Below are 22602 nucleotides of genomic sequence, written 5' to 3'. Positions count from 1 at the left end.
AACAACAGTGATATAAAATAAGGCATGTTGCCTTACAAGGAGAAATGGAAGTATGAGATTAGAAGGCTGATTGCAAATAATAAAACTTGGCGCACAAGATGATTGGTGCACTGAGGTCCGTATTATGAAGATTTGAACATTGAGCTTAGACATTGAAGCACATTGATGCATTGTTGATGAAGCTGTTGTTGAAGAAGGACATGAACTTGTTGATGAAGACTTGTATGCTCATTGATGAAGCAATTTGCAACTACTCTTCAGGAAGTAGATGACTATTAGATGTTGTAGTAAAGGTATGGTATCATTGAAGAAAGAAAAACCTCAATGTTGATGGTTCCTTAAGTTCTGTGTTTCTTCAATGAGGCTCCAAGATAAACTTGTTGTCTTGATTGGCCTTTGATGGCTTGACATGATGCCTCTCAAGCTTGAGATCTTTAAGAAGGTGCTGATGCTAGTATTAGCTTCAAGTTTTTAATGTTGTTACAATGTAGGATATTCATAAAAAACTTCTATTGCCGATGATATTGTTTTCAAGCCGTGAGGTTCATTGCATTGCTTTGTCACCTATTGTTTTCCTGCATACATCCACTTGGTGAAACTTTGAGAGTACCATGCAGTGGATTCAAGGGAAAAAGATAGAAAGAATTATGAACAACTTCCTTCTTTGAATTTCACCATCACACAAGGAGTGAAAGGGTTTGAGCTTGTACTTCTTTTTTTAAACTTTTTCCCTCGCATAAGATATAGCATTGTTTCTAAAGTCAGAGGGACTTTTGCTCTTGTCAATGTAACAAATTGAGCTAAATAAAAATATGTACAAAGAAACTAAGACTAAAAAGGAAAAAGAGTTAGTATTTTGTAGTTTTGGGATCCACCAATCATAGAAATTTGGATTGTACTCCAATTCGATAAAAGCATCCAAGTCAGGTGGTTTGGTAACTAGTCAACAAATGTAGGTAATTAGATCACCAAGTAAAGAGGGTTCTGCAAAGTGACTAGCAATGTGTAGTTCCTCTTTGATCAAAATCTTAACAAGAAATGGGTGATATATAAACTTTCGGGCAAGGCGAGATTCCGAGCTAGGATGATAGAGTGCAATGAAGTGGTCTCACAATAGGTCGGGTCAGCTTGAAGTGTACTGAGGCAGTATGACATTGCTCAATTGTGGTCATAAGATGACTACCATCACAAGAAATCTCAAGTTGATGAGAAAACCACGTTTGCAATAACGGACTTGAGGAATGACAATTCTACTCAAGCTCATCAAGTAGTGATTGGTTTTGGATTTTGGTCACATAAGCATAAGAAGGAATAAATCGGCATGATAGCAAGTGCTCCTCTGGGAGAGTCCTAAGACATTCCTCCTAAATCAAGAGGCTTTTATCAAAAAGGTGTTCATTGTCCTCCCAAGTGGAATGCCATTTAGAAGCAACCTGAACTACCTCATCTAAAGAGACAACTAGGGGAAATGGAAGCATCCAGGCAGATCCAATCTAGTAGGTCACTCTATGGTGCTCCATGCTATTTGTCAAGAAGAAGGATGGGTCTCTCCGATTATGCATAGATTGCTGGGCTCTCAATAAATCAATAGTGAGAGGAATAGGTACCTTGTGCCAATAGTAGATGAAGTATTGGATCGGTTACAAGGGGCATGCTACTTCAGTAGAATCGACTTGAGATCAGGGTACCAGCAAATCAGGATCGCAGAAGGTGATGAAGAGAAGACGGCTTTCCAAAGCCGGTATGGAAATTATGAGTGGCTAGTTATGCCAGAAGGGCTCACTAATGCCCTAGCTACCTTTTGTGATCTCATGGTATGTATGTCCACTTTTTAGGAGGTCTTTCCTTTTATATGCCTAAATTTGGATGTAGCATTATGAACTTAAATAGTATTTATTAACTTAGATTTAGAAATCTTACTCGCAACAATGTGAGGCAATGTATACTAGCATTGGTTGAGTGAGAAAGAGAATAATAAAGAGGAAGAGAGCATGTGTCCATTTGTAATGCAAATCACCCATTCCCCTTAACTTGTTTATTTGATAATTTCACTCAATATAAGGTTCTCTTACATAGGAATGCAAAGATCAATTGATACAATGAAATAAAGCAAGATGTTTCATTTGAAAACAAGTTGAATCTTATGGACTCAAAAGAATATGACAAGAAAAATAAATTCCAAATTATTTAAAAGTAATTATTTTGCTCTCTTTATCTAAACAATAACAAAGTAATAAGAGTTTTTAAATAGGAAGTGGTTGTTCAAAATATAATAATACACAGAAAAATTTCAAACTAAAGCATTTGGAAAAAAGCAATAATTACTTGTCATCATGAGGAACTTGATTAAATGATGGTTATATCTTTAGGGAGGATTTTATACCTTAATGGAAAATTTATTGTAACCTTTATTGATGAATAATAATAGTAAGCATTACTTGAGTAATTGTAGTGATTGTTACTAGCAATGTATTACCCATGATAACCAATTCTCATTTTATTGTTCACATAAAAGGATAAATCCATTAACACACCTCATCTAGTTTATGTAGATATTGATAAATTATTATATGATCTAATGTTTGATTTGTGTGCAATACTTGATAAAGTGGTGAGAGTGGCCTAAGTCAAATAAGACTTGGGAACCATTCACGAATGTCAAAGCTTGGGCACACATCATAGAGGAATTTGATAAGCACTATGTGCCTAAATTAGACAAGAAAGGATAAGGTAGAAGGAAATCTAGAAACTATCAACTTTCTAAAAAGAAGAAGAAAGAAGACAATGTTGATGGGAAAAGTGCTACTGAGAGAGGAGAGGACACAGTGGACACTAATCAATATAGAATGAAAGGTGTGAAACTAATACTATATAATGAATTAGGGAGCCTTGAGAATTCAATATCACTCAAAGGTGGAGTTTTTAATATGGGGAGAAAGGACATTGATTGCTCAACAATAGTTTGTTGTTGGCAATCCTGGAAATGGTAGTATCCTTGTAACTGAGATGATAGAAGAGATGGTGGTAAATCCTATTGTTGACCAACAAGGATTTATTTCAAGCAATTCAATGCTAGAAATAGATGTCTCTATAGGATATTATGCCCACTTTCCCAAGTCATTATCTTACACAGTTGAGGTAAATATTATCCATGAAAGAACTTTTCAACCTAACTATGTTAATATCATGTGAGTTGACATGCATAAGGCCTCCATAAGACCCGACTTTTAATACCCCATTTGTGCATAGTTAGGACTTGATGGGCCTCCACCTATCCAAAGGCCCTTAACATGTCACATGAAGGGAAGATAAAAAATTGTAAGTGTCTAAGAAATGTCAATGTTCCAAAATTTCAATGTTAAAGGGAAGATAAGATTTTGGAAGAAAAGTTTATGGACGGCCAAATAATAATGCCTATCCTAAATAAACTCATAAATCTAAAAAATATTAATGCAAACTACTACCACATAGGCATATAAAATTATATTAGTCACTTATATGAATAATGTAGGATTTATGATGACTTCAAAACATCAAGCTATATGTTGAAGGTCCCCTAGATCTTGCTACCATGTATAAGTTCAATGTAAGAATATACTATGGTTAAATAGATTCACTCAAAGGCTTGAATATTCATTGTGAATTAGATCTCCAATCAAATGAATGCATGGTTTGCCAAAAAGAACCCCAATCATCTAGACTATGTATGTAGAGTATGTTATCATCAATGCACACTCAATCCTACCATATTGGATTCACACATAAGCAACTATAACGTAGTTCAAAGATCCATCAATTATTTCACGAGGTGCCACCTAGCTTATTATTGGGACATTGTTTGAAAACACTTGGTGACCACCATCTTGAAGGATGGCAAGTGGCACACAGCAGTGTGATAGTTGGGAGGAATCGTTCTGTAGACTAGTCAAAACACATACACCCATTGAGCTACATCTCATTGGCAATACCTCATTTTTTATAATAGTGACTTTAAACATTTTCTAGTCTCCTTGGCATCCTATAACATGTCAACAATGTAATAATTGACTTTACTTTATATTTCTCTTTTATAAGCTCATAATCTTTGATTGGGTCTCTCTCTTAGGCTCAATTCTATTCCAAGGAAAAACCCTAGGGTAAGGGGGATCAGTATAGTGGCATGCAACTTCCCGTTCCTCCTCTAACCCTGTCACACCAAAATGGTTGTATCTCTCATCACCATGCCCATGATCAATCTTAAGGGAGCATACAAAAGTTATCATAGGGAAAAAATGAAGATTTTTTTTTTGGTTTTTAAAAAACAAAATTTTAAAAAGTCCCTTTGATTATGGCATAGAAGGCCCAATAGTGTGACATAGCATGACCAATGCAAGTGAAGAAAAACCCCATCGGTATACTACCAAGTGGCTAATTGAAGACATTTTCCAACTTCTTTGGCACATTGTCATGCATCTTGCCTATTGCCATCATATCCCACTAATTTTATTCCCCATGGTTATGACATTGAGAATGCATACCTACCTTCAACCATGAAGCTTTCCCCCACTACTGCAAACCCCCCACCCCTCGAGCCAAATCAGCTCCAACCTACACTAAAGGATGATGCCATATCTAGAAGTGCTAGTGTCAATTGATGTTCAACAAAGAGTGCTTTGCAGTATACACTAGTTGTGATCTTCTGTCATCATCGAGTCCCTTTAGAATAATGAAAGTAGCTTTCAGGCAACTCTAGCATTAGTAAGAGCTCACAAAAGTGTTGCTTCACACTTGATGTGAATTTAATTAGTGTAAAGAGACGTGTAAATATTGTTGCAAGGTTATCAAGGATAACAAAGATGCTCAGTCTCTTTTGTGCAATTCTATCTTTTAGGATTCTATGGCATATTGGAGGTGCAATGTGTGGGGCTCCCTTGCCTTGGTTTGAAGCATACTAGATTGCAATGAAACGATGCTCTAAAATTTTTATATGGTGTGGGCTACAAGATGGATTATGAGCTTCTACATGTTGGCTTTAAGCTTCATGTTTATATTGCCAACATCAATGTTAGTTACATCCAATCATAAAATTTTGAGGTTGCATGGGATTGATGAGGGAATACCAATTATCTCAAGCTTACAACTAGTTGATCTACATTTTATTTTGACATGAAAGGTAGCTTGAGAATTGAGATGAAAGTTAAAACCATGCTTATATTTGTAGGCAATGTTACACTTTATCTACTATGATTTTTATTGTCTTCTTGAAACTGTAGATCTGACAAGCACTTCTTCCTCTTCTAGCTACAAAGTTGCCACATGATGGTACATCATTTGCATGCAATAGAGCAAATTGGTACAAGCTAGATAGACTAAGGTATAGCATTTGTGACTCAAGGCTTTGTAAGGATATAATTCTAAGTCAAGCCTTTGTAATGATGTAAATGTAGAAAATGTGGCTACAACACTTGCCCTTGCTAAGATGCATCATGCTGAGCAACTAAAGGCACTTTGCTTGAAATATGCTACTAGGAACCTTGTAGGTATAATTTAAGATGTCTTTTGAGCTAAACCATTAGATAAATTTTATTTGTTAATCATGATATTTAGTATATTGATTAATAACTTGAAAATATCATTGTGGGGATTATAGTTGTTTTGTGCTTTGGATGCTAAGTAGAAAGTGGTAATGTGGATTAAATGTAGCTCTTGGAATTAGGATCTCTTTGGTGGAAAGGCAATGGCCATTTGGAATCAATTGGATTGGTCAAAGTTAGGCACCATAGAAGATGTTGGCTCGAGGTAGACATTGCAAGCTACTACATTTTCATGTACGTACAAGGGCAAACCTCTCATGCTCTCTCCCTAGGGGAGTACTAGTTTGATTGCATGCATAGGATGTATGTATGGATTGGGAAATAGGCCGAGACTCAAGGCAAAAGACAAAATTTTGCCCTTGTCCCACACTTGAGGACCCAATCTGTGTATAGGTAATGGTACAATTATTATGTGAATGCACATGTTTACATAGGATACTACATAATTAGAAGACAACGTGATGTCTTTCCTAAGTCATTATTAATGAAGGAGGACACCAATTGTTGATAGGTAGGTAATGAAAAGTATTATCATTGTTGTTGAGGATAGAGTCAATGGGGTGTCATGAAAAAAAACCTTAATGCAATCATGGATATGATGATGGAGGTTCCTTTTAATGAATAGAGGCTACAATGTTGAGTAGGACTATACCATTGAGTGATTCCCAATTGACTTACTAGTTGTGCTATGTTGTTGCCATCCCTGACAAGAGATTGGAAAACATTGGGAGAACTTGTGTAAGTGACTCAAGGAGATAGGCCTACAAGGTGAGGTTCCCTAGGTATGTCCTGGTCATCTTGATGTGCCCTACGTTTATGTGGGGGGATAGGGGATTAGGGATGGAGCCGAGGGATGGAGTTGGCTAACCTGGGTGGGGTGTCGTGTTTGTGCATAACTTAAGGCACCCTAGGTTGGGTGCCATGTTTATGTGTACATATTTTTCTCTCTCTTTTCTTTTATGTTGTTCTTCTTTATTTTAAAATACAATATAGTATAGAAGGACTTTCTAAAATTGGTGAGAAGAATACAATGGTGACATCAAGAGACTTGAGGAGGGTCTTAAGGAGGGATGACCCAGTTGAGATCGAATAAGTAATAAAGGTGTGGTTTATGGGACTAGAGGTGGGTTATTGTGCTAAAATTATGGATGAAGGATCTCTTGACATTGATGAGAGCTTGTCTTCTCATTAGAATTGTGCCTTGTTTGGTGATGGAGAGTAACTAAGAGAATGCCTATGGAGGCACACTTGTATATGGAGCATCATCTTTACAAATGTGGTCCTTAACATCTCTTCTAGTGACATGTTCCAGGTAGCCCTTCATTCCTCCATGCTTTTGGTAATTCTTCTAAGGGGCGATAGTCCTTGGTGGCTTTGAATATTTGATCCACCCACATAATCACATGACTATCTTGCATTTACTTTATAAAAATATGAGAGTGCTAAGAGATTATGTGCCTTCACCTCATTTGGACAATTGTATCATTGGAGGCTTATTGGCAATCTCTTCTCCTTTTGTCTCCTCATGGGGCTTCCCTAGATTAGGCTAAACAATACTATTAGGCTATAGTGATTTGATTGTATCTTGTTTTGAAGAGTCTAACCTTTCAACTATCTCTTTTTCATTAGGCTTATAAAATGTGGAGGTCGGTAATTGTTCTTGCTTAGTTGTTGGCTCTGGGACTTTGTCACGTCCGATTATGGATGGCTTGACCCTGGCAATGTTGATTAGTTTTGCCTCCCTCGACTATTTCTTTTTAGGCTTGATTTTACTTTTAGGTTTGTTATTCTTCCATTGAGGAGGCACTTGCATATGGGGGTGATAGAGGTGATCTTGCAAGAGATTTCTCCAACCATAACCAATGATATCTTGCAAAGTACCCTTAAAAAAACATGAGGGATCGAGGAACCCATTGTTGCTAGCTCTCCATCAATGTCTTTGGCTATGAGGTTTGGGTATCTTTTATGGTTTTCTATGCGTTTTTTAGGTCCATCTTGTATCCTTAGCATCGCTTGTCAATTTTTTTTAAAATAGAGAATGGACATATGGACAAGTTCTCTTTTTTGGTTGTATGCTCAAAGAAACTCATCAAGCATTTTTCTACTCCTCTCACTAGTCGGTATGTCTTTTGAGTCAAGGATGTGCTCGTTGCCTCAAGTTCACCCTTGTTGAAGGTTGTAGTTATCCTCACATTCAGGAGCATTAGATGTATCCTTTGCCTTACATAATCAACCTCACATTTTTTTTCTCATTTGAAAGCTCTACCAAGGAATATTTCCTTTTCTACATCCTCAAATTCAAAAGTACATGGAATAAGGTGGGAAGGCTTTTAGTTTCAATAATTGTGAGGATTTTTTGTACTTTGCCTCTAGAAGAGAATATGGTTTTCCTCCATAGGGGTTAAGGATTGCAATAGTTGACATAAGCTCTGGTTGGCCTAGTTAAGTCCATAATTTGTAGGTCAAAATCTTAAAAGATGCTCCTTCATCATCGATGAGTATGTCAATAACATGCTCTCTTATTGTAGTAATTTGACACTGATATAGGCAAGAGGTATCATCTCATTGTCTTCTGAGTCCAAGTTTCTAATCCCAACCTTTTGAATGAAGATTCTTTAACTCCTAGCTACACTATCAAATGCAATTGTATATTAGAATTATGGATTTTTCATGCAATGTTATTTTTATCACATCCAAGGTCAAAATGTTGACTTGATTCACTTTCGTATTTGCCGTCGAATGATGTTGCATTCTCTTTAGACTCGTTGCAAGTTAAATGTAGTGTGTAGGTATTCTTATGTGGCCTAGTTACCCTTAATGGCTAGAGTGGCCCCTTTGAGTTCTATGGTCTCTATTTTTAGCTATTATGTATGGGCTTTCTTACGTTAGAATTTTGCTTGTCCTTTTTCATTCAATCTAAGATTTTAGATATATCTCTATTTTCAGTTTTTGCTAGTGGGAGTTCTCTTATTCGACTCATTCTCCTTGCATGTTCTTGATTGTGTCATAGTCTCTCTTTGCAACTCTATGGGTTTTGGCATGTTTTGCTATTCCCTTATCGTTGTTTTACAGTTATGGCTCCTTGTTTTGTTTGATGTGGTGACAAATTGTTTTGATTTGTGCTCTTTGTTATGTTTCTCTCATGAGATAGGTGGTATTTGTAACTCTTTCTCCCTTGATTCTAATGGTAAGTACATGTGTACAAAAGGGATTTCCATTGTTCTTCATCAAGTCATTTGGCTTACAATTCAAGTGTGCTAGTTGCAACTCATGCTAAATGAGGCTTTCCACCTTTTTTATCAATACTATATTATGCACAAACTAATTTTTAGCCTTGTGTAATGTGGTTCTTGTCCTCAATTCCATGCATGCCATTTTTCTCACTTAAGTGTAGTCTCCTTGGCCATCTTAAGGTAGTCTTCAATGCAATGCAATTCTCCTAGGCTCAATTGTGGCAAATCACTTAATTAGCATTGCATGCACTTTGGAGGTGGGATTTTGGCCTAGATTTTTGAATTACTTGTTGATATACAAGTGGTTGCTAGGTCTTTAGTACCATCTTCCTTGAGAGTCTAGCTTCAAGTGTGGTTCTGAATGGGTTGTCAAGGTTTTCTCCCTATGCACTAATCTTTCTAGTCAATTTCAATAGTTCCTATGACTATGAAGATTCCCTTTGAGTTGTTGATATTGATAATGCGATTCCAACAAGTTTTCTTGCCTAAGGGCTCTTCCTAAGCACTATACTATGCAATTATCCCCAGGTGATGATACTTTTAGTGGGGTATGCTATCTCGAGTCTGGGTTGGTTTGCAATATTACTCACAGAGATCATGCCCTAGAACAAGATGCTATGCTAGCACCACCATAGTCTTGGCTCCAATGATTCTCACTGGATGTTAGATATTTATGGCTTCTTAGGGTTGAGATAATGTAGCAATGCCTTAATTAGCTAGGTTTCCCTAGAGCTCTCTTTGTAGACTGGTCAACACTAAAGGCAACCCAAGCTAATGCAAGTGTCTTTAACTCAAGCAATCACTTGAACCCTCAAGAAGTTGAGTGAAACCCCTTTCCTATAGTTAAGGGCCTTAGCCTTAGAATGTCTTGAGTATAGAAACTCAGCCTAGATGTAAACTATTGATATGATGATGTCCATTGACTACCCCTGATGGTCTCGAAATCTTGTTTTGTTTTCTTTAGCCCCAAAGGCACTAATTTTGAAATGGTGGCACAATTTATGCTTGTTCTCAAGTCATTTATCCTTTAGCAATCTACAATAGGCTTCTTGTTGAGCCTAGGATAGTAAATCAGACTCTCTTTGTCTCCAAACAAGGTGAATATGGGGTCAAATTAAGGGATCTCTAGGTATACAATTCAATTAGGCCCTAGTGGATCATGAAGCTCTCTTCACCTATGAATTGAGATTAGCAATCATACGAGCTTCAAGTGCAGTGTTTGATGGGTACACGAGTCACTCAAGTAGTGTCCCAATGTAGACCCTACGTCATCATTGTGAGGAGTCCCAAGTCAAGCACCTCGATGTGAATAGAACTCCCTTATCTATCATATGAGCCCAAATGGGGCAGCCAAAATGGCCATCTTGTGGATCCCTAAGGGGATTTAGTGGCATGCAGCTTGCACTTCAAATGGGGGTTTTGCAATTTAAATTAACACCTCTTATTATATCCACATCAAGCTTCCGGCTCTTGTCAATTACACCCAATGATTTGCCAACATTTCCAACAAGATACATAGTAATTATCCTTTAGGTGGTTTAGGTGTCTCAACCCTCAAGTGATAGTAATGATTGTTGGAGGTGGTGACAAGGTTCCTCTCCCACTAAATGGAGGTGATATGCTTCTTTTGTCATGGAATCGATAGCCTAAATAGCTTGATCAACAACTCTAGTTAGAGGCCATGCTTTGACTAGGTAAATTGTGCTAGTTTTGTCCTAAATGATTTAATATTAGAGTGATTCCACACATTCATGTTTAATTCTTATCAATACTTGGTCATGGAGGTTGAGCCCATGTGTCATCCAATCAAGGCATTCCATAAATAGTTCAAGACATGGTGTTTCATCACTTGAGATCACCTAAGGAAAACACTCAAGGTCCTTCTCATGTTGCTTGTAGTTAAATCACTTGGTGAGGCTCTAACTTATGGTACTTATGATGCTCTGCTCAATTTTCCTTGCCATCCAATTCTCCTTTTGTTTTCCTTGTGCAAGCTATAGATTCTTTTTATTCTCACTCTCCTTTCTTACCAAAATTACATTGTCCCATAAACTCAATGAGAAGATTCAACAAGCAAGGACTTAGCTTTTCATTCAATCCACAAATTTATTAAAAAACACAAGACATCTCAAACCCCTTGTTTCCACAAGCCCCTTACTTCAGAGTCACAAGCAGTCCCTTCAAAAATCCCACATGGCATTAAACAGAGACCAAAAGAAGTAGATTTTTTGATGGTTTTTATTTCTTTAAGGCTTTTTTCCAAGTCATGCTAGCTCACTAATCTACTTCAAATCCAACTTCTATAATCAACTTCTTCAAATCTTTCCTACTCCTTTTGTCTTATTTTATCTCACATTGTTTCAATCTTCGCTCCTAATACATTTTAGAGTAGTGCTTCTATTCTGATGTATGATAAAGAGAATGTTTGCCTTCACATATGATTCCTCGTGTCATAGCAATAGAACCAAAACGTCAAAGCTGTCAAAAGCTCGAGCATTGGACTTGACAAAATGCTTATTGTTTCAAGCAATTCATTTGATTTGGCAACAACTACCTCTCACATAGCCTACACATCCTCGCACTCATTGATCAATCCATTATTTTCCCAAACCATAAGAAAGAAAGATTGAACAAATCAATGAGGATGTCTTGAACTCACCACATGACCTCCTCAACACTACAAAGCGAAGGGTCAATGTTAGCTCCATGATCCATGTGGTGGTTCTCGATTCACCACCTCTACTCCATGGCTCTTGATTCAATCCAAAAGTACCTAATCTACAAGAGGAAATGTGAAGAAGAAGGAAGACACACCGATCTCTCCTCTAATCTGCCTCTCACTCAAGAAGGGGAAGAAGGAAAAAGTGTACACAAAGAAGGAGCTTTGCCTCTCAAGTCCCTCACTCTCTCACTCTCACTTTCCCTCACTCTGAAGAAGGAGCATGCGTAGATAGAATAGAAGCAAGAAGAAGAAGCATGCTCTCAAGTTTGCACACCATAAGAATGAGCTTATCCATTCACTTTCTAGTTTTAATACATGGGGTTTGGAGTTTGAGCTTCCAGTTAAGTTGGGTGTCCACATCTCCTATTTGGCTCCTGTCTGGTCTTTCTCGTATATACATACATATTAGATTACAACAACCATCACAAAGTTAATGAAATCTAGTGCCCATGCCCTTGTTGAACTATGAGTCTTTTACCCACTGGAAAATATTTAACTATATAGAGAATTTGGGAATTCTCATATAGTTTGGGAATTCCCAATGTAGTTAATATTTGGCCACATGATCAAATATTGTCCCCTTACTTGAAAGTGGAGTCTACCCTAATAACTATATAGGTTGTCTTTCCAAGTCCCACTTTGAAGCATGGGTTAAGATTTACCCACATGGCCAAATCTTTACCCCTTATTTGAAAGTGAGACTTAGGAGATTCCGAAATTCTCTAATATGGTGGTATTACAACTTGTACAAGCACTATGCTTGGCTCTCAAAATAATATTACAATTAATTATATGACTATGGGCTTTGATAAATAATTATTATATGCATTGCGACCTTCTCTTGATTTGCACTTCTCTTTACTTTTTCTACCTTTGCACGTAGTTGCCAATTTGCTTTGCTATTTTGCTACCTTCTGTATTACGATTAACACATACCCACCAAGATTTTGCTCAAGTGTACACATGAAAGTTGTCATCTAGATTATCCAAGATGGTGTCCCTCCTTAAAGACACAATACAACCTTTTCTTTTTTTGCAAAAACTAATATTATTGTAGAATTATTGCTCAATTAGAATATGGAAGCTTTATTTTTGAGAAAGTGATCATGCCTTCCATCATCCACCTTCTGACCAAATCAAGTATGCTATCTTTCCTTCAGGATCACATAGATTAGCCCTCCATACTCTTTTTCTTTTTTCTACAATAAGTCAACAATCTACTCTTCCATGGAATCCCCCCTCTTTCCATCTATAACCTCCACCACTCGAACATGTAGTTGAAGGTAGATCCTCCAAAAGCACTTGACCTTCCTCCACCCTTCCATCAGGGAATTTATTTCTTTGATGTAGTTACCTCCTTTTTTTGGGGTGGGTTTGGGTATGCTAAGTCTTTAGATGTGCTATGTTGGACACTAGGCAATTGATGGGTTCTAGCTTAACATATGTTTCATAGATTGTTTGAAAATGAATGGTTGCATTAGTTCCCTATGGCGAAGGAAGTGATTATTCCATTTGCAAGGACCAACTTGCATAGCTTTTAGTTTTATAATTATGTTTTGATGTTGAGCCATGGATATCTCCATGCCTAATTTTTCTAAGCATTTGGAATTGTGCATATTGGGGAGGATGAGGATTATGTACTAGAGGGTGGCTTGGAAAAGTAGATACTAGAATACTCCCAACTATGATTGGAATTGGAATAAGAATTAAGTGAGATGTTACATGGCCATATATGATGTCATTGCCTAATATGGATTCTTGGTTCATCTATGTCATGAAGTTTAATCCATGGGGTTGCTATATTGCGAGTAATGGAAATTGTCAATAAAATGGTCCCACCTTGTGCACAATATAAACTTATAAATGTTTTAATAATTAATACAATTAATATCATTGGTTGAGAATTAATTATGAAAATTATTGATAAAACCCATGAAAGAGAGCTTACAAAATATTTCACATTGAAGTGCTATTCATTTCAAATGTGTAGTACTATGAGGATACTTGTTATTGTGAACATGTGTAGGAGAATTTTGTTACAAAACATGAGAATGAGGTTATAGAAGATTTAAGTTCAATGTTCTATCAATTTCAAATATCAAATTGACATGAACGATGGTTATTATTTCAATTACATGTAAGAACTCATTGATATGGAGCATGAAAGAGATGCCATTAAATATCTATGCAATGCATGTACAATTAACCATTCTTATAGCATGCAAGAAATTTTTTGTCCCACCCCCATTATCACAATGCATGAAAGAGTGCTTCTAAAACATTTTAGATCAATCTACCACCCATTACTAATTTAAATTAGCATAAAGGATGACTCGCAACTAAGCATAATCATCCTCCATAAATTATGAGGTGTTGGAAGTTATGAGAAGAAAAATCCAATCATAAGGGACCTAAGGTCTTAACAATCTCAACTTCATTTCTTATTATGCAAAAATTACAAACAACAAATGTATTAATTAACACAAAAATCCCTTAGTTTAAATGAAGATTTGTGTAAACATCCAATGTTGATGCCTATTGGATAGGCTAAAGGACCCCCCTAAGTTCAATAAAAAATATAAATTCATCACCTCACAATTTAGACACTTCAACGCCCACTTCTATAATTATGTATAGGCCTACCAATTATAAATCTTAATAGTTTAGACAACATTTTCTTATTGCTAGTTCTTGCAACTACTACCATCGTATCATATTAGAAAAAACATCAAGGAGAGAGAGAGAGAGAGAGAGAGAGAGAGAGAGAGAGAGAGAGAGCTCATCATTGTCTCCATCGTCACCACCGTCATACATGAAAAAGGATATAGGTGCAAAGGACAAGGGAGGGAAGTCGTGAAAGGAAAGTACAAATGGTTTCATCTTCGAGACTTTGAGGTAGGTACATTGCTTCTTCTTACTTTGTTTTTATGTTTTCTTATTTTCTTTCTTTATTTTTATTTGTGGAGAGATGCATTGAGAGAGAGAGAGAGAGAGAGAGAGAGAGAGAGAGAGAGAGAGAGAGAGAGAGAGAGAGAGAGAGAGAGAGAGAGAGAGAGAGAGAGAGAAGAAGGGAGGGAAAGAAAAAGAGAAAGAGGGAAAGAAAGAGAAGGGAAACAAAGAGGGAGAGGGAGGGAGGGGAAGAGAGAAATAGAGAGATGGAGGAAGGAAAAGAAACAATGAGGGAGAGGGGGGGAGCAAGAAACAAAGACAGAGGAAGGGAAGGAAACAATTAAAGGAAAATAGAGAAAGAAAGAGGGATGGGGAGAGAAATAGAGAGAGAGGAGAGATAAAAATAGAGAAGGGGAAAGAGAAGAAAGGGAAAGAGAAAAAAATGAAAGAGGGAGGAAGAGAGATATAAAGAGGTGGAAAGAGAGATGGAGGGAAATATAAAAATAGAGAGTGAGAGAAAGGGAGAAAGAAATAGAGAAACAATGAGAGAATGAGAGAGAGGGGAAGAGAGAAAAGTAGAGGGAGAGAGGGGAAAGAGAGATAAAGAGAGGGAGGGAGAGATTACATACCATTTCTTTGTTTTTTCAATTTCTTGTTTTCTATCTTTTCTTTAGTTTTGTAAAGAGATACACGGAGGGAGAGGGGGAGAGGGAGTGACAGAAAGAAATAGAGAGAAGAAGGGACGGAGATGAAGAGAGAAAGAAGTGTGAAAGAAAAATGGGGAGAGAGGGGCTTCATGAAAAATATAGAGAGAGGGGGGGGAAGGGAAATAGAGAGATGGAAGGAGGGAGGGTGAGGGAGAGAAACAATGAGAGAGAGGGAGGGAGGAGAGAGAAAAAGAGGCAAACAAAGAAAGGGAAAGAGAGAGAGAAAGAGGGGTGGAGAGAGAAATACAAAGGGATGAGAGAAAAATAGAGAGGGGGGCTTCATGAAAAGTAGAGAGAGAGAGAGAGAGAGAGAGAGGAAGGGAAAGAGAGAGATGGAGGGAGAGTGAGAGAGGGAGGGTGAGGGAGCAAAACAATGAGAGAGAGAGAGGGGAGAAAGAGAAACAAAGAGAGAGAAAGACATGAAAAGGAAGGGAGAGAAAGAGAGAAATAAGAGGGAGAGACAAATAAAGAGATGGAGGGATTTTTTTGAGAATGAAGTGGAGTCCTTTTTTTATGGAGATCTATATATATATCTTTGAGTGTACGCCAAACTATACCTTGAGCTTGACATGGAGCCATATGACCGATCATATTTGCATCTACTTGTCAAATTCATTGATAATTCACTTTTACTGGTACTTTAGTATATGCGTTTTAACTAACACCCTTTTTTGCAGAGTTATATTATCATGTCATACCTAAATCCTTATATTGATTATGCTAACATCATTTTTTTACTCTGTAGGTTACCTTTGACGATACCTAGAGAGTAGGATGTTGAGCCAAGGGATGACAAATGAGGAGCTACATGAGATCTTCACATGTATGGCTCCAGATCAGATGGCCCATTTCAAAGATATAGCAAATCAGGAGTTGTCTCAGTCTGCTGGCTGTTCTGCACATTCTACCTCAATATGCTCTGATGCTTTGATCTCTAGTAGGTGGAGTTGACACGCTAGATTAGCCCCGAAAAAAGGCTTAAGGACACCTTGCTTGACCAATAGAGGGGGTGGTTATGGTGGTTTTGAGGGGTATTAGGGAGATACATATATTGTAACCCCACAGTCGATTGCCACTCCTTGCTTTTGTACTGATTCTAGAGAGGGTGGCTCAAGTGGGTGTTGTGGAGGCACCAATGCAGTATCCACATCTCATCAATCTAGTGCACACTTATCACCTCTAGGGTTTGTCACACCTGTAGAGACGTCTACTCCTGTGACTCCATTAAAAACTTTCAAATTTAACCTTACCTTTCCAATTTACTTGCTTGTCGCCTAATTGATTATAGTCCCATGATGTCATCTTGCCATGCACACTACCATTGAGACTTGCACTCCACATCCCCCATCGTAAACATCAACTCTTCTACTAATGTGTCGTGGAAAATCAAGTAGACCCCCTACCATACGACCTAACATGCGGGTGTGAGTCAACGAGATTAAGATAGAGGGAGCATTCATTGACATTAAGGAGGGAGAGGAGAAGGGGGTGGTACCCTCTAAGCCTATAAAAGCCTTGATGATTAAGGCATTGGCATACGTTATTGATCCAAAGCATTGTTGAATAAGAGAGAGAGAGAAAGAGAGGTAGGAAAGAGAGAGATTAAGGGTGGGAAAGAAGCGGCAATATTAGACTCCTCACTCATTAGGAAGCAAAAGGGTCAGATAATGCACATGTGATTGTGAGAAGAATGGAGACTTGAGGGATCACCTTAGAAAGTGAAAAAGATCAAAGATAAAAAATATACACATAGTACTGCTTTAACTCAGCCACCCTATCTAACAAGGCTACTTCAAACTCAACAAGAGCATAATACCCTAGGTTTTTCCTAATTATATGTACAATCTCTTGTATTAAATGTTTTTTTGTGCTTCAAGGCAAAGAATTGTTGATAGTCTCTATGACCAAAACAAAGTTACCCTAAGATCTTGAAATACTAAGATATACTTCATTAGATAAAAAATATCTTTATTATAGAATAGTTGCCTAAGGCCACCCATTTCAAACTACCTCCCAGAAAAGCATTAAAAGAACTACCCAAATAGGCATAGGTAGAATATCTAACAATTAATATGCTTTAACTTAGATGATACCTATCATAAGAATTAAGTTGAATTTAGTTATTAGCTCATGCTTCTAAAAGAGATGCTTGACTTTTCTTGCACTACTAGAAATTTACTCTTGTGATCCAAAGAGGGTCAATGGATTGATAAGTATTCCTTCTTGGAAGCAATAATATAGCATGTATAAGAGATGTAAATTGCCCAAGATGATTAGGATATGAGGCTTAAACATTTATATCATACACCTATTAGTTCAACAAATATCTTTGATGATGTTTTCTCAAGAGAACTTATTCAAGATGAGGAAAAAAAAAGTAGGAGGCTAAAGTAGGTTACTAAGCAAAAGCTTATCGAGTGAGACAATTTTTATGCATTGAAAAGATATGCATTGATTTCTTAGGTAATTACACTCTTTAGGAAGAATAAGTTACTATGGATTACATCCTCTTTTGGAATATCCACATGACATTGTTTTGGTTTGTTGACTTTGCCTTTTTAAGAAAAGGCTTATTGTTTTGGGGAAGAGATGGCCTTTCTAGCTAATATAAGTTGGTTCATTCTTATGGAAATAGTCAAAGTGATTGCTTGGATTAATGTTATGGAAAATAAATGTTTTCCTAGGTGATGGGGTAGGCTAATTGCCTTGGTTATGTAATCTTAAAAGTTCAAAAGAAAGGATTTCACTAAGCCTCCTCCCAAGGCTACTTGCACAAATATATTACTACAAGGGGGTTGGTTTTACTGCTTCATAGAGGCCAAACTAGTCCTAGTAGTGAGAGGTCACTCCATAGGGAGAGGACGTTAGGTAATAGGTGGTAAGCGTATCAAAGGAGTTATGGCTAGTAAATTCCTTAGGCAAGTAGGAACTACCTAATCCCTACATGACCCAATATGGTATTCTTGGGAAGCCTTGATACTAGTTGAGGGTGGAATCTTGGTGGAATTGAACCTTTGGGTTGTTATTTCTATATGGGAGAAAGGAGAAATTATAATACTCATGTATAGGTAAGAGAAGAAACCATAATAAGAAGATGAATAAAGGGACTATTTGGAACTACTTGAGAAAAGACAGTTTTATCCTATTTGAGTGTTGTGATATGAGTTACGTGAAAGAACCCATTGACTTAAAAGGTTAATTAAGGAATCTTCCTTTATGTATTGAAACATAAGTGTGATAGGTAATTAGACAACTAAAGTTAATACAAATAGATAAGCAAGAGGGCAAGATCCTGAATGGATCTCGTTCTAAGGGAGGTTGGTCTTGGTTAACCGAGAACTTCTTCAAAAATGTGTTAGATAGAAATTTACACAACCCAATTAGGAGATTAAATAGAATCTTGACTCTATGTCATTTTAGGGGATCAGAGTGAGACTGTATCTTATGCGTAAAGGAATTGAGGTATTGCGCTTCCCCTGTTTTCTCACTCTCTTTGAACCAAGTGCGACACATGTTGGATTTGTTTCGGGTGATAACCAGCAAGTGACCTTAGTCTATTCTTGTTGCTTTCATTTTCTGTTTTGGGAGCAGATCTCTGCAGAGGCAGCACAGCTGGAAATTGCAAGAGTGCATTGTCTCAGGTTGAGACACCCTTCGTGGTGAAGCAAGAGGGCAGTATATGCTGCGGGAGAGGGCTTTAGCCCATGAGGACCCTGTTTTTTTTATTTGAGGCCATTTCGGGGCCTGTTTTGGAGGCAGAAGTTTTCTGCACGCACTCAAGAAAAGGCCTAGTTTTATGCTGTGCAGCCACTGTTCTACAGGTCGGTGAAAAGTTACTGTAGAAATTACATCGTATGCCTATGCGCAGAGACATTGGGAGTTACAGAATCATCCTTGTTGCCTGTTGATGCAAAATCGTCACTAGGAAGTGACTGTGTGGTTAAATACCACTTTCGTCAATTTTGCAGATTTGCCTTTTGTGAGGCTGAAGCTGTGTTCTCTGCAGTGACAGAATTTTTTGCAGTATTCTGTAATGGCGTCTGATTCTCTTTCACAGATTGTAATTGAAAAGCTTGACAAGAACAACTTCCAAGCATGGAAGTTTAGAATGACGAATTTCCTTATGGGAAAAGGATATTGGGAATTTGTTATAGGAAATGAAGAAGAACCAGTTCTTCCTGATGTTCCCAATCAACAGCAAATGCAGGCATTCAAAGCACGGCATGAGAGAGCCAGGAAAGTTATGTACTAGCTGTCTATCAGTATTTCAGACTCTATGATTGTGCATATTCAGGATGCAAGTACGCCAAAGGAGGCATGGGATACTTTGTCAAAAATGTATAGCACAAATACGCAAGCCAGGAAAATGCAGCTCAAGCAAGAGTTGCATAATGTGCAAAGAGAAAGTATGAGCATCAATGACTACCACATGAAGGTGAAGAAGATTGCAGATGCACTTGCTTCCATTGGGTCGCCAGTGGAAGATGATGATTTAGTTTCTATGACCTTGAATGGTCTAGGAAAGGATTATGCACAGTTTCGGACATCCATTTCAGTCCGTGAAAGATTTCCTGATTTTGAAGAGTTGATTGCTCTTCTAATTTCTAAGGAGTGGAGAAATGGTGGTGCATCTTCTTCAGGAGGAACTTCAAAAGAAACTGTCTTCTACTCAAATGCTGGAAGAGGTAGAGGCAGAGGTAGAGGAGGCCGATTTGGAGGCCGTGGTAGAAATCAGAATATGCAGCAAACTCAAGAAAACCAGTCCTATGGAGGAGGAGGACGTGGTAACTCTAGAGGCAGGGGGAGCCAAAGAGGTCGTGGTGGATGGCAAAGAGGCCAAAATGCAAACAGTAATGTTGAATGCTACTACTGTGGTAAAATGGGTCATATGGCTAAAGACTGCTATAAAAAGCAGAATGACATCATGAATGGAAAATTGCAACAAGGGAATTATGCATCTTCTAGTAGACAGGGTGATGATAGTAATGAGCATTTGTTCATGGTGCAGCACATGAACAATTCTGTGACAAGTGCAGAAGAAAGCAACGATGTGTGGTATGTTGACTGAGGTGCATCAAACCACATGACAGGTCATGCAGAATGGATGGAGGATGCAAGGAAAATGGAAAAACCAGGATTTGTGGAGACTGGTGATGATACTGCACATCCTATTGTGCAGATTGGAAAAATTCCTTTGTCTATGCAGGATGGGAAAAAGAAATACCTGTCCGATGTATTTCATGTCCCGAATATCACCAAGAATCTGGTTTCTGTTGGTCAAATGGTTGAGCAGGGCTTGCATGTCAGATTTAATCCTCATGGATGCTTTGTTGAGGATATGAAAAATAAAGGTCGCTTGATAGCAAAAGGAAAGAAGAAAGGCAGAATGTTTACGTTGGATGCAGACATGTCTGAATTGAGTGTAGTAATGTTTGCACATGGGACCGGTGTAGTTGCAGATATTGATATCTGGCATAAACGCATTGGTCATGTTAATGTACAGCGACTTAAATCAATGCAGGCCCAAAATATTGTTGCAGGATTGCCCAAATTCAAGGTTGCAGAAATGCATAAGATATGTGAAGCCTGTCAATTTGGAAAACAGGCAAGGAAACCATTTCCTAGACATGTTCAAGAGAGTAAGAAGCCATTGGAATTAATCCACTCTGATGTGTGGACTACTAAAGCTGCATCTCTTGGAGGCTGTCATTATTTTGTTACTTTTATTGATAACTATAGCAGAAAAGTTTGCGTATATTTTATGAAAAAGAAAAGTGAAGTTTTTGGGCATTTCAAAACTCTTAAAGCTATGGTTGAAAAAGAAACAGGCCTGCAAATAAAATGCCTAAGGTCAGATGGAGGGGGAGAGTACCTCTCAAATGAGTTTGCAAGGTTCTTGCAGGAGCATGGCATAAAGCAGCAATATTCATGCAGTCATACCCCACAGCAAAATGGAATTGCAGAAAGAAAAAACAGGCATATTGGAGAGGTATCTCGTGCCATGCTCAATGAAAAAGACCTGCCAGATTTTTATTGGGCTGAAGCAGTTGCTACAGCAGTCTACATAATGAACAGGATTCCCACTGCAGCAATACATGGGATGACTCTAGAGGAGAGGTATACTGGTAGAAAACCAGATATTTCTCATTTGAAAATTTTTTGTTGCATTGCCTATGTACATGTGCCAGATGAGTTGAGATCCAAGTTGGATCCAAAAGCTGAGAAGTGCATCTTTATTGGTTACTCTCTGCAGCAAAAAGGGTATAGATGCTATAACCCTTCTACTCATAAGTTTACAGTGAGCAAAGATGTTGTTTTTGATGAGATGAGTAGCTGGTATAAACCAGTAAATGTGATTGATGATGTAGATGCACAAAATGGTAATGCTGCACAGAATTCACAGCAGCAGTCACAAAATATTAGTGGACCTGGAGCGTCCTCTAGCAGTGGTTCACATTCTTCGCCATGGACAGATAGATTGAGATCAGGAGAATCTTCTCAAAGCAATGCAGATAGTGGTATGCAGGTATTACGAAAAGGAAAAGAGAAGGTTGATCAGCCCATGTTTGATGTGAATGCAGGTCACTCTTATGTGGATGGTGAATCCAGTGGCTCAGAACAGAGCATTGATGATGAGTTGGGTATTCCTTCTATTGTTACACCTGGAGTAAGGAAGACCAGGGACGTTTTGAGAGTACCTGGGAGTGAACCTACTTTGCGCAGGTCTACGAGAGCTAGGTATCCTGTGGATAGGCTGAAATATGATGGATTTACAGCCATTCACTATGCATATATAGTCAAAGTGATACAGGAACCAGAACCCACTTCTTTTGAGCAAGCCATGGGAAAAGAAAAATGGGAGAAAGTCATGGATGAAGAAATGGATGCCTTGGAAGCAAATGCTACATGGGAATTGGTACCTTTTCCTAAAGGTAAGAATGCAATTGGCTATAAGTGGGTTTATAAAGTGAAGCACAATGTAGATGGTTCTGTGAACAGATACAAGGCAAGATTAGTAGTCAAGGGGTATGCACAAACATATGGCATTGACTATGAAGAAACATTCAGTCCAGTTGCAAGGATGGCAACCGTAAGAGCAGTCATTGCTATGGCTGCATCAAAGGAATGGTCTTTACATCAGATGGATGTAAAGAATGCCTTCTTGCATGGTGATTTGCAAGAAGAGGTATATATGGAGCAGCCACCAGGTTATGTGCATGCTGTTCATCTTGAGTTTGTTTGCAGGTTGAAGAAAGCATTGTATGGCTTGAAGCAAGCACCTAGAGCATGGTCTGACAAGATAGGACAGTATCTTGTCACTATTGGCTTTCAGATTTCCAAGGCAGATTTCTCACTTTATGTGAGAAAAACAGAGAAAGATATTATGCTACTTGTCATTTATGTTGATGATTTGATTATGACAGGTGACAGTGATGAAGATATCCTTCATGTGAAAATGCTATTGAAGCAAAAGTTTG

This window comes from Lygodium microphyllum, chromosome 3 (assembly GCF_053477565.2).
Source record: "Lygodium microphyllum isolate KBCC chromosome 3, Lygodium_microphyllum_v1.1.10, whole genome shotgun sequence".
NCBI lineage: Eukaryota > Viridiplantae > Streptophyta > Polypodiopsida > Schizaeales > Lygodiaceae > Lygodium > Lygodium microphyllum.
This window is presented reverse-complemented; position numbering follows the sequence as displayed.